The 14,081-nt window shown below is 44.3% G+C and overlaps 1 protein-coding gene across 2 annotated transcripts in view; it reads right to left on the bottom strand.

Annotated features, from left to right (window-relative positions):
- Window positions 1–14,081, bottom strand: part of KCND3 (potassium voltage-gated channel subfamily D member 3) — a 668,300-nt gene that overhangs the window by 448,645 nt on the left and 205,574 nt on the right. The gene's annotated exons all lie outside the window — the stretch shown is intronic.

Here is a 14,081-nt window from a genome sequence, read left to right as displayed (position 1 = left end):
CTATTGGGTCCCCTTTGTCCACATGTTTGTTCACTGCCTTGAAGAACTCTAACGAGTTAGTGAGACAAGATCTTTCCTTACAGAATCCATACTGAGTCTTCCTCAATAACTTGTGTTCGTCAATGTGCCTACTCATTCTCTCTTTGTTAATGGTTTCTACCAACTTCCCCAGTATTGAAGTCAGACTGACTGGCCTGTAATTTCCCAGATCTCCTCTGGAACCCTTTTTAAAGATGGGAGTGACTTTTGCTACCTTCCAGTCCCCAGGAACGGAGGCAGATTTCACCTTTGGGTTCTTTCAGAACTCAAAACTTCTTGGATGTATGCCATCTGGGCCTGGGGACTTATCAGTTTTTAAACTGTTTTTAAACAAAGAGATGGAGCACCAGGGAGCCAGGTGTTGCAGCAGCTGATGAAAGGCTACATCCTCCATGAGAGGTTGGCCATCTTTTCACTGACAAGGCAAGTGACTGTTTTCTGTGGCATCCAAGAAGCCCTTTTGGATGGCAATGTTTGTGTCCCTATGAGAATGACCTCATGGAGGGTGGCCTGCCTTGATGCCCTACCACCACAGCACTCTGGGTATGGAAAGCCATTCTTGGAGGGCCTCCTGCTCATTTCTCCCTGCTGAGAGGCCTGTTCTACCTCCTGCTAGCTATCTTTTTTTCCTGCGGTATCAACGCACTGGGATGCACACTTTCAAGGTCCCTGTGGAAGACTGAGGAGAAGTGATGTGAATTTGGGTGTGGCAGCCTGGCACTCTGACATGCAGAAGTCTCTGGGGCAGGTGCAGAAATATTTCCAAAGTGTGGACTGGAAATGGCACCTTAAGAGAAAGTGGGAGGAGGGACAGAGCCTTTCTGCCACTGGTCTTGGAGAGGCCACAGAGAGTGTACTGAAGGTGGAAACAGTAACAGTGAGTTACATGGAAGGAGAGTATGCTTCCATCACCAAATCACTGCTGTCAGAGACTTCTTTAAAGAGTGTTATCAACTTCTGGTCTTTGGAAAGTGCTAACAAGTTGTTGTCCTTTGTAGATAGCCTCAGAAACAGATTAGCGAATGTGATACCGAGACCTCTGGAGAGCCAGTTTGGTGTAGTGGTTAAGTGTGCGGACTCTTATCTGGGAGAACCGGGTTTGATTCCCCACTCCTCCACTTGCATCTGCTGGAATGGCCTTGGGTCAGACAGAGCTCTGGCAGAGGTTGTCCTTGAAAGGGCAGCTGCTGTGAAAGCCCTCTCCAGCCCCACCCACCTCACAGGGTGTCTGTTGTGGGGGAGGAAGGTAAAGGAGATTGTGAGCCGCTCTGAGACTCTTTGGAGTGGAGGGCGGGATATAAATCCAATATCATCTTCTTCTTCTTCTTCTGATGATGTCCTACTAGGGGTGACAGTGGGCTGGCAGGATTGTTATTTTATTAATGGGATTAAGATGTCCTTTACCCCTCACATACCACAGGCCCCAATGTCCAGGGTGCATTTGGTGCCTGGGGATAGGGGCCTGTGGTATGTGAGAAATGGAGAACATGTTCCCCCCATCATGAGCACCATTTACACCCACTTTCTTGCTCATGCACAGAGACATTGGTTCACAATTTTGAGGATTGGAAGTGTATAAAATGTGGGTCCACAGTTGAGGAAGCTTGGCATGAACAGAGGGATGGGGTGACTCAGATCCCTGAGTTCACCTAAGACCCCCAAACTCCAGCAAGGGAGAGGAACTCCCAATCAAAATGTGGATCCTCAGCTGAAGAACGCACTAGCTAAGCCCCTCTGCTTGATGTGAGCTGAGAGACTGGTGGCTCAGATCCCCGAGTCCACCAAATACCCCCAATCCCCAGCACAGGAAAGGAGTTCTCAATCATGAGGGAATGTGCTCTGCTACTCCACTTTTAATAAGTTTCCCTGACTCACTGTGTAACTGTGAACAGATGAGAGAAGAGAGGCTGTAGAGCTGAGCTGATCATATATAGAACATTCTGATCCCATAGAGCAGAATGGGAACTGTGTTACTGGCAGCCAGCAGTGCCTGTTAAGCTTCAAAGGGCTTCTATTGGTGTTTCCAAAGCTGGAGAATTCTACCCCCTCCATTGCCTTTGGGTTTTGTAAACAGTTTAACTGAGCAGAGACACTGTCTGGAAATGTAATCATTCATGAACCACCACGAACCATACCAAAGTTTGTGAAATGTTCATGCCAAGTGTTCTTCCATGAATATCGCTTCAAGGAACATGAACCAGTCAAAATTTGTGATGAACTTTAGTTTGTGAGCCGATTCATGCTTATCCCTAGCTGGGACTCATTTCTGTTTTCTCCAGGTCACCTCCAGAACAGCAGCCCACCTGGATTACTCCCAGTAAATTAAATAGGAAAAAATTATAGGAAAAGGCAACTGCTGACCAGTGGGCTAAATCAATATCCAGATTTCAAGTAAAGGGGCTTCCCATTTACTCCTGATCTGAGACTCCCACTTACTGTGCACGTTAGCCAGCTGAGATGCTTAACAAGGAGGACACTCAACTATAGTTGCTGTTGATGGTGGTAGCTATCGTAGTCAAGTTAAAAAGCATTTAGCTTGTCTCTTTATGCAGAAGTGAGTCTACTCAGCTCTTGTGGAATTCAGGATACAGTCGCTGCTAAACCAAAGTGGAGGGCTCTGTGGTTTGTGACAGCTGAATTCAATTAGTGCAATGCCACACACAATACAGAAAGCTGCCCTTGAAAAATATCCTCAATATACCCTTCCAAAATGAATTTGATATGGGGTGCCACAAGTGATAGGATTCAGTGTTCCCAATAATCCTTGAAATGTTTAACAAAAGGGGTCAAATGTGGGCTTCTGGGTTTCAGATGGATTTTGTCACATTTCCTGCTCCTGATGCAGTACAGGAATCCCTCCCAAATTGTGTATAAAATATTCATGGAATAAAAATGAAGATTTCAGTCCTCAAATCTTAGTCTGGGTAGTGATGCATTCTTGGGCATTATGAAGTGCTCTGTCACATGGTAATGCTCCATTTGATATTTAATTTGTGAGACATGCTGAATTACAACCCAGACAAACCTTTTCATCACAATGGAACAAAAATAAGTGGTTATGATCCATTGTGGTTGCACACAATACTTAGATTAAGGCAAGCAGTCACTATGATCTCTCAACACAATGCCTTCAGCATTTTGAAGTACGAAAATGTTTGGCCATCATTCAACAGGCATGGTGACCATTTGTTTCAGTGTTTTGACAAGTAAGGAACTCATCAGATCAGAATTGATAATATCATAGTGAGAGATAGTAGTCAGAGTGTTGGACATAGCCTGGGATAGCCACTTTTAGATCTCTACTCAACCACAAAGCTCACCGAGTGACTTTGGGATTTAGAGGATTGCATTGAAGATTAAATGGAGGAGGGGAGGACCATGTATACCACCTTGAGCTCCTTGGACAAATGGTGGGATAAAAAGAATGTTCTCAGTAAATAATTACTTTAAATATTTATATCCCTCACTCCAAGACAATTTGGTATAATAAAATTTGATTATTTTTGCAAAGCCACTATGTAGATATTGGAGGAAAATATAGAAGGATTAAATAAATCAACAACAATTCTTAAGCCCAGTTAGCATGTTGAATTTGAAGTATTACAGTTTTTACATTATGTCTGTATGACTTAATTTCATGAAAGGAGAAAGGTTAAAAAGGGAGAATGTCAATTTTCAAAAATTGTCTCAATATGTAAACATCTGAGTCTTTTTTAATGTAAAGGCTATTTCATACACACACACACACACACACACACACACTCCTTCCTGCATGAAATGAAGTGCTAAAATCACCAAGCACTGACAAAAATAAGTGCATCACTTATGACAAAACAAGCAAACCTAGGAAACCTCTGCTTTAGGAATCACATTTATGATGTGAGGATTTTGTTGAAAATGAAATCGTTAGCCTTGAATTTTCTTTTTGATTCAACATACTTCAAGCCTTTGAATAATTTTGGATGCAATATTATGGCATCTCTGATAATAGGAAGTTACAACCATGGCTCTCCACCAAGTAAGAAAGGGACACACTTTCAATTACTTGTTCCCACAAGTCTGTGTTCAGTTTAAAAGGTGTGACACCGAGCAAAACAATATTGTTGGGAATGATCCAATCCTAGAAGATTTGAAGCAGACTAATAAGGTGGGGAAACATTGGTTTCTTTTTTTTCCAATGAGCCTGCTATTGCTGTCTACAAAGCCACTTATGTGCAAACATGTGTTGGCAGGCTGTGGAAATGGCTGCCACAGTGACTTATTGGCAGTTTCAGGTTAACTGATTTGGTCAGTTTTAGCCTGGGTTGATTGTATCTATAGAAGAAAATAAGACCAATTGTTTGAGTGAGATGCTTACACCAAACTGGCTCTCTCCTTATACACCACATTTCCTTTTTGGCCCAAGGTAGGGGAAGACATGGAAGTAGTGACAGACTTCACATTTCTGGGATCCAAGATCATAAGAACATAAGAACATAAGAGAAGCCATGTTGGATCAGGCCAACGGCCCATCAAGTCCAACACTCTGTGTCACACAGTGGCAAAAATTTTTATATACACACATACACTGTGGCTAATAGCCACTGATGGACCTGTGCTCCATATATTTATCTAAACCCTTCTTGAAGGTGGCTATACTTGTGGCCGCCACCACCTCCTGTGGCACTGCAGATCACTGCAGATGGTGACTGTAGCCATGAAATTAAAAGACGTTTGCTCCTTGGGAGGACAGCTATGACAAACCTAGGCAGTATAATAAAAAGTAGAGACATCACCCTGCCAACAAAAGTCTATATAGTCAAAGTGATGGTATTCCCAGTAATAATGTATGGTTGTGAGAGTTGGACCATAAGGAAGGCCGAGTGCAGAATAATAGATGCTTTCGAGCTGTGGTGCTGGAGAAGAATCTTGAGAGTCCCTTGGACTACAAGAAGATCAAATCAGTCAGTCCTAAGGGAAATCAACCCAGACTGTTCCCTAGAAGGTCAGATGCTGAAGCTCAAATACTTTGGCCACCAAATGAGAAGGGAGCACTCATTGGAGAAGACTCTGATGCTGGGAAAGACAGAAGGCAAAAGAAGACGGGGGACAGCAAAAGATGAAATGGCTGGACAGCGTTACTGATGTAACAAACATGGATTTGAGCAGACTTTGGAGGATGGTGGAAGACAGGAGGGCCTGGCATGACTTTGTCCATTGGGTTGCAAAGAGTCAGACTCAACTGTACAACTGAACAACAACAACATTTACAGGCATTTGTTTATTATATTTACAATTTATGGTAAATTGTAAAGACATGCCATTGCAATAGTATTGTTGGGAATAACTTTTATTGCTATGGCAAGTCATGTCAGCAGGAAGCATCACAGCAAAGTTGGTGGGTGAGGGGAATGCATGATTAAAAGAAACATTGAGTGTCTAGGTTACTTACTATTAGCAGGCCAAAAGGTCACAGATGGATAACATGGCAGGTAGGGTTGGCAGAAGAGGGTATGTCACACTAGTAGGTGGACATGGGGACTAAGGGACAAGGAGACTAAGGGAACTCTTAGTAATTGTTTTAAAAATGCTACATCCCATGTAGACAGTCTCTGTGTCTCACTCATGGTATGTGGACCACCGACTGAGAACCACTGGACTCAACCATAATATATGGATGTACAAGCCAAACATGTATCCTCATATATGCATATTGGACTTCCTCATTCATGTCATTTACCTCATTTGAACAGAAGCAAATCAAGCCAATCTAAGATGAGGTGCTTTGTAAAAAAGCTTGAAACAGTTTATTTATTTTAGGAATCAAGAAATTGACTTATCTGTGTTTCAAAGGAAAGTTATTTGTCCTAAGCTAAAACAATAAGACCCTTCCCAAACAATTTTAAACTTTATATTCGCATTCTCCTCTCCTCTAAACACACCTTTCATCTTGGCTAAACAGATTCACAGCACACACAACTTATGAAAGCAGTCCATCTGGGTAATTAACTTCCACCAGGACCTTTTGCCAATGCCAGGAAGTTGTTCCTAATGGTTGTGCAGACCAGTGATTGGATGCAATTTGTATCATCTAAACAAGATACAACCTGCACTCAGTTGTCTGCTCCTGCTTATCACCTTGATGGATTTCACTGTTCTGAACCCAGCAAGTAAATGTACCATTTACACCCTCTGCTGAACACTGTCATTGTACCCAGCTGTGTGAAGTACCTCTAGCCATTATACCAAATTCACTGGTTTTTTTCATCCTGCCTTTGACAAAACAGCCTCTCTGTACAAAACAAAATTCATTTCCAGGTTTGTCAGCCTGCTCCCTGCTGCGATGGAAATTGATGAAGCACTACCTGAGTATTAGTAATGTACATAATCTAATGGCTAAATATAGAACTGACAAAAGGCCCTCCCTTAGATAGTAGCAGCATGGAGAAAAATCAGTGTCATTTCTGATATGTCTGCTTGACAGATGTCCTCAAGAAGAGTTTTATCTACATTTGTCATTGATTCAAAGATATGCCTTGGCATTTGATTACAGAACATATCGCCATCCCATTTTTGAACTATTGTTTTTTTTCATGTTAAGGTAATCAGTTTAAGGTTTTTTCTGTCTCCATCTCTATGTCCAAGAGATGTTACATGTGTCATAGAGAAGGAAGATTCTGTCTTTCCACTGTTTTTTGCATAACATTTGAAAGACATTTATAATTCAGGAGGGGGGCATGCACATGTTCTGGCTGTGTGTTTATTGAGTACTGTCAGATACTTAAATGTAGAAGGGCCATAAATCAATGGGAGAGCACATGGATTTGACATACAAGACCTTAGGTTCAATCTCCAGGTAAAGGAGCTCAAATAGAGGAAAGTTAAAGAAGACCTTTCTCTGCTTGGGACCCTGGAAATCCATCAGACCTGTCAGAACCAGGGGTTTTTTGTGAGCAGGCATGCACAGGAATGCAGTTCCAGCTGGGTTGGCATCAGGGGGTGTGACCTAATATGCAAATGAGTTCTTGAAGGGTTTTTTCTACAAAAAGGCCCTGAACAGACAATACAGACCTAGTTAGACCAGTAGCCTAGCTCAATAGAAGGATATTTCATAAGCCTTCAAAGGTTATTGAAAATAAATAATTGTCCTGGATATGGCATGCAGAGAAAAAAGATGGGGCAGAAATCTGTTCTGTAAATTCTTTCAATTCACATTAGATAGGATTCAACCCACTTTCATTTCTTCATTCTCTTGGGCATGCATCACCACAGCCTCATGAGGAATGCTTATAAAACAAGGGGTTTTCTTTGTCTTCAGTATGTTTTGCCAAAAGGGACCACTCAATCCAGAGGCCCAAGTATCCTTTTGGCATTTCTAAAGAGATGATGTAGGATGAATAATTCATTTGAGAAGGTGACATTATGATGGATCTTCAACAAAGTGTATTTAAACATTTAAAAATTGGATGAATCAGTAAGCGTTCATCTGAGCTTGTCGTGCTCCAGATAAAATGACTGATAGAAAGTGATTTTTAAAAACCTTCAAATAATTTCTGAATCAAGGGCTTAAAAAACCCAACATAAACATCAAAAAAGATGTATATTGAAGTTCTTCTCATACAAAGTGAAAGCACCAGGTTTTTAGTTTAATTGTTATGTCAAGACGCACAAGTAGATCACATCCTTTAAAAATGGCCACATCTGTAGCAGAAACAATAATTTTTTGTCTGTGTGCAAGATTTTTTAAAAGCAAAACAGATGAAGCTGAACAATGAGAGAAGAAAAGACTAAGTAAAAGGTAGTTTAAAATTAAGAGCAAGCTCCATGTTGCAGACTGGAGTTAAAAATAAAATGATTTGTATCCCACAAGATAGAATTTGCTCAAAGCACCTAAAGTACCAAAATATTCCTTCAAGTCAAGGCTTTATGAATCAATTTTTAAAAGGCTAGATCATAGAATCATAGAGTTGGAACAGACCCCCAAGATCATTTAGTCCAAGCCCCTGCACAATACAGGAGATTCACAATACCTCCCCCTAAATTCACAGGATCCACATTACTGTCAGATGGCCTCTGTTTAAAAACCTCCAGGGAAGAAGAACCTACAATCTCCTGAGGAACACTGTTCCACTGAGGAACCGCTCTGTCAGGAAGTTCTTCCTAATGTTGAGCTGGAAACTCTTTTGATCTCTATTTAAGAACAAGAAAATGGGCAGTAGATAAATATTTTACTACATCATCATAATTAACAGCATAAGAGAGCACAGTAGATGGGAGGAAGAACTGCAACTGCCAAGAAAAGATCTTTGCCTGGCACCTAAATGCCAATAGTGAAAGAGCTCAGCAGATCTCAAAGGGGAGGCTGTTTCAAAGTTGAGATGGTTTAACTAAAAAAGTCTTCTCTCTGGTCCCCTATGCTTTACCTCAGATGGAGGGAAAACCCAGAGAAGAGTGTAAGTTCAATTGCAAGATTCCTGGGTTTTAAAAGGTTGAAGAATACTGAAGTAGATCATTTACTGACGAAAAAGAGATAATTCTAAAAGTTAAGCACAGGGTACAGCAAAAAGAAAGTTAAACCGGTAGAACATATATTGAAACTGATAAGACTTGGTTGGTTCCATGTGCTTACATAAACATAAGTGATATGCTGGCTAACACATTTAGAGGGGGGGTGGGGGTGGAAAGTCATTTGGAAGCAGACAAGCTGGTACGTGGACGCAGGAAGGGTTTGCGCCAATGTACGACCGGCGCCACCAGAGTGGAGGGGAAGTACATGGGCGGGGGGCTGCCCAAGCGGCACCCCGGTCCAAGGGCAGCAGCGCCTGAGGGCTGTGCCCAAGCGTGGGCGGAAGTGAGGTGGAGCATGGCATTCAGGTAGAGGAGGGGATGGAGTTGGGGGCTCAGCCAGGCTTAGGCAGTTTCCTGAGCAGTTTGGCCCATGACACGCCCCCCCCCCCCGAGAGGTGCAACTTTACACCCACAAAACGGTGGCGTGCCCCATAGGCACTTGTTGAAACCAAAAACAAAGGTTGCTGCTGCCACTGCGGAGCACTGCCCTTAGGGAGTGGTGTGATTGCCTCACCAATCCCCTCACGGCTTGGGCTGACGAGCCCCCTCCGCATCACCAAATCACGGTCTCCCCGCTCCTAGAAATACTTCTGCTCTGGCCTCACACAACTCAGTTGTTAGGGAAAGGAGCATGTGGCAGGAAGTTCTGCCGGTGAGCTCCCAGCCATATGGACTTAGAGTGAGGGACAGGCAGGCATGTCGGTGATGGGTTTTGCACCTTGCAGTTGCTTTGACAGTATCTTTGCCTTGCGAGGGGAGAGAGAGGTCTCTCCCCTGGGGCTAACTGCTCTTGTTTTCAGGTCTTCACAGGTTCCGGGCTCCCAGAGGCTCTGCATGCGAGGACTGTCACCCATGACTGGGAAGGTTCCACTGCCCCTCCTGCCTCCCCCTCCCCTCGCTCTCGACCGCTCGGTGTGCGAGAGTCTCTGGCATGTGAACCAGGCAGTGGGCTCCGGCAGGGGGCATCTGCTGACCCCGCTCCCCTGTGCTGCCACCTGCTCCCTGCCCTTGGTCTGCCCTCTGCGCGTTCCCAACTCCTTGCAGGGCATGGGGCGTGTGTGCATGGCAGCTGCCCTGTTGTAGGAAGGTGGGTCAGAGACTGTCCCTTTAAGAGAGTGCCCAGCTGAAACGCAGCCTGCTCTTCCAGCTGCTACCCCTGCTCTTGATCTCTATCTCAATTTTGCAGGTGGGACTCCAACACAGAGGCTTCCATGTGTGCTGCTCCACCGCCCTCCCTCACTCCCTCAGCTGTTTCTGCCCACCGCTCAGAGTGGGCTGCTCACTCCCAGACACACATTCCAGCTGCTGTCTATGACAGCGAACTCCTGCACTTGGTACTTCCTGCTTGTCTGCCTGCCATTGGCTGAGTCTCTGACAGTGGGAGGGTGTGAGGGGATTGATGGCTTCTCTATGGTCCCGTACGGGCCTGTCTCGCCCCCACCCCCACCTCGCCACCAAGCCAGGCTTCTTGTGCGCTCATGCCCAGCCTCACTCTTGTTCCCTCCCCGTGTTGGTGGGCCATCTCTCCTTTGCCTGTGATGGTCTGCCCATCATTGGCTCCGTTCTCTGTTTGGGGGTGGGTTGGGGATGGCTATCAGCCTCTCTGGGGCTGCCTCCCTGTCAGTGTTTGAGTTCCTTTAAGAACTAAACTGCTGAGTCAAGGTTATGCAACTAAAACTATACAGCTGTGATAGAAGTCACGAGAAGCACAGGTGTAGCTTATGTTACCAATCAGGCCTAGGATTGGGTGGCTGCACTATATCTGTGGTAGCATTAGCCACAGCACTTTGCCTTGGTTACATGCCGTGCCTTGGCCTTGGGCGATGCTGTATGAATGACATATGTGAAGGAGAAACTCTGTTGAACTGTTTCTTGGAAGGAGTGACTAACTGACTGACTTGCTGGATTCATGTAATGTATTGGACTGCTTTTGACTTCTCTATTGGACTGTGATTTGGTGCTGCATATTGGAGGACTGCTATTCTGTGTATGACCATTGCCTGTCTTGACTGCCTCTTACGTCTAACCCAAAATATAACTGTTAACTGGCTGTTGTGGAGTCTGTGTTTTTACCACAGTGTTCTGGAGTGCACCCAACTATCTACTCACTCAGGGGACCACACCTTCCTGCACATTCAAACTCTGTCATCGGTTATGGGCCCAGTGCGTAGGTCTCCTGGAGAGTAAGAGCGCTACGTGCCATCAGTTCCTGTGGTCTACTCGAGGTCTACTCGTGAGTAACAGCCATTTTTGGGCGTGGCAGTTTTTTGTATTTTACACAGGCAGAATGGAGTCCAGTATCCAAGTCTCCGGATTCCTCATCAAGAGGCTGAACGGGGAGAATTACTGCACCTGGTCGGAGAAGGTCACAATGATCCTCAAATATCATGGTTTGTGGGAGTACGTGACAAGTCCACCCAATATAGCTGTGTTAGACGCTGCTGATGACGCAGCTGTTATAGCAAAACACAGGAGTAATGAGGATAAAGCTTGCGCACTAATTGGTCTAACGTTGGAAGACAGCCAGCTTATCCACATAAAGTCCTCCAGCAGTGCAAAGTCTTGTTGGGACGCTTTAAAGTCTCTCTATGTCAGTGAGAGTGTGGGCTCCCACATATACTTAATGAAGAAACTCCTTAGTGCAAAATATGTGCCTGGTGGGGAAATGAATGTCCACCTAGAGTTTATGCAACGTACCTTGCAACAGTTACAGGAGAAGGAGGTGGTTTTTTCTGAGCAGCAGAAAGCCTACATAATCCTTTGCTCCCTGGATGCTAGTTATGATCAGTTTGTATCCTGTTTGGATATCTTGCCTAAAGCTGAGATAACTATGTCTAACATCGCTCAACGTTTGTTGAATGAGGACATGAGGAGAAGGAACACAGTTTTGTTCGGTGTGTCTCCAGCTCATTCAGCCAAGTCTCCCGCCCGGGAGGAATTTAAAGGGGCCGACAGTCATGCAGCAGCTGGGAAAACTTACTCAGTGAGGAGATGCTTTATATGTAACAGCCCTAATCATCTCAAGCGGAGCTGTAAACATTTCAAAGGGAAACAGTCTTCTGTACCTCCGGAGGGAGGCAGGCATGTGAACCTTGTTGTTAACTATTCTTCCTTCTGCAATCAGTTTTTAATTGATAGCGGCGCGACTGTGCACATTATCAAGGACAAGAGTCTCTTCAACACCTACACACCAATTAAAGGTCAGTGTGTTATGTTAGCTGATGGGCTTTGTGCCAATGTAGAAGGAACTGGGCTTGTTAGCATTCCTTGTCTAAGGAGAAAGTTCCAAATGCTTCACGTGCCCAGCATTAAGTACAACATGTTATCTGTCTCCACTTTAACTGAGCAGAGTTTTAAAGTGTCTTTTACAGCTGAGAGCTGCTTGATTAGTGGTGATGGCGTTTCAGTGGTGGCTAAAAGGAGAGACAACTTATATTTTCTGGAGAAAGAAAACCTTGTGCAACATGTGAGTATGAACCGACCCCCTCATGATGAATGTATACACATGTGGCACAGGAGACTGGGGCATATAAATTTCCAAGCTGTCAAGAGAACCTTGCAAGCTGCAGGAATTACCCCCAGAGCCTGTCATTGTTTTGTTGACTGTGAGATCTGCAAAGCAACAAAATCAAAGGCAGCACCCACTGTGTCTCCATCAAAATTCCAGTCTGCAGAAATCTTGGACCTAGTTTTCATGGATCTGATTGGACCATTCCCAACCAGAAGTGTGGGCGGAGCTAAGTTCTGTTTACACATAGAAGATCACTATTCTCGCTATGGTTTTTGTTATTTACTTAAATCCAAGGCTGAGACTTACCAAAACATCAGCAACTGGCTTCGTTTTGTCAACAGGAAAACTGGGAGAGTTCCAAGGGCTATTATTTCTGATAACGGCACAGAATTTTGTAATGACCGCATGTCTTCTCTGTTTAGGAGATATGGCATCAGCCATCAACGAACATCACCTTATAGGCCACAGCATAACGCTTTTGTCGAGAGGAGGAATGCCACCCTCTACAATATGTGTATCTCTATGTTGAGAGACAGTAACCTTCCCATGAGTTATTGGGGGGAAAGTATCATGAGTGCTTCCCATGTGCTGAACTATTCCTGGTCTTCTGCTATTGGAAAGATCCCTGCTGAGGTCTGGTACGGCAGGAAAGTGTCCATTAGCCATATAAAGATCTTTGGGATACCAGCCTATGTAAACATCCCAAAACAGCTACAGCGAAAGGGGAGTAATAAGGCTGTAAAGTTGTTATTTCTTGGGTATTCCAACAATCACCAATCTTATAGATTTTCCCAAGTAGGTGACAAGAAGATAACAACGTCCTGCTCTGCTAAGTTCCTGGAAACCTCTGTCGGTTGGGAGAGAACGTCCTCTACAGTATCCCTACCTACAGCAGTGGAAACTGATTCGCCACTACCAACTGGAGGCGAGAGGCGGAGTCCTTCACCCAGCAGCAGAGCCATCAAGCCGGAACCTGTTACACCTGCATCTTCTGGAGCGGGAGTGTCACAGCAGCAGCAGCAGCAGCCGGTGAGCCAGCATGGAGTGTCAGATGAGGAACCAGAACCTGTTCTCAGACGATCTACGAGAGCAACTCGTCCTCCAGATCGCTACAGTCCTGGTCAGGCGTGTGTCGTCCTTGCTGAGCCTTCCTGCTACGACAGCATCAAGCATCTCACGCAAGACGAACAGGCTGGATGGAACGCAGCCATGAAGGCGGAGCTTGAGTCGTTGAAGGAGCTACAAGTCTACGAAGAGTCTGTACTACCACCTAATCATAAACTCTTGGGTTGTAGGTGGGTTTACAAATTAAAATCTGGGGCAGACGGAAATGTATGTTATAAAGCTAGACTAGTAGCACAGGGGTACTTGCAGTCCATGCAAGATTATGACGAAACATTTGCCCCCACACTCAAAGCTACATCGATCTTTTGTGCTCTGACTTATGCAGCCAGGCATAACTGTGTTGTAAAACATCTAGATGTTAAGACCGCTTACCTACACGCTCCTCTAGAACACACATTGTATATGAAGTTGCCACCTGGTGTTTCTGGTGGAAATAACAATGTAAATGTTTGCTGGAAACTTAAAAAATCACTGTATGGTTTAAAACAGTCTGGGCATCAATGGAATCAGTTCTTAACTGAATGTTTAAAGAAGCTTGGTTTCAAGCAAGGCATAGCTGACCCTTGTATATTTCTCAAAGGAAAAGGGGAGCAGCAATGTTTAATCCTTGTCTTTGTTGATGATTTAGCTTTGATTTGTAGAACTGAAAAGATGATGAAATCTGTCGTGTGAACTATGAATGTAAATAGTTTATGTTACCTGTATAGAATGTTTTTAGTTCCATAAGGGGAGGATGTCAGTGTTTGAGTTCCTTTAAGAACTAAACTGCTGAGTCAAGGTTATGCAACTAAAACTATACAGCTGTGATAGAAGTCACGAGAAGCACAGGTGTAGCTTATGTTACCAATCAGGCCTAGGA

This window comes from Heteronotia binoei, chromosome 2 (assembly GCF_032191835.1).
Source record: "Heteronotia binoei isolate CCM8104 ecotype False Entrance Well chromosome 2, APGP_CSIRO_Hbin_v1, whole genome shotgun sequence".
NCBI classification, from domain to species: domain Eukaryota; kingdom Metazoa; phylum Chordata; class Lepidosauria; order Squamata; family Gekkonidae; genus Heteronotia; species Heteronotia binoei.
Note: the sequence above shows the minus strand (reverse complement) of the source record. Positions and strands in the feature narration are given on the sequence as shown.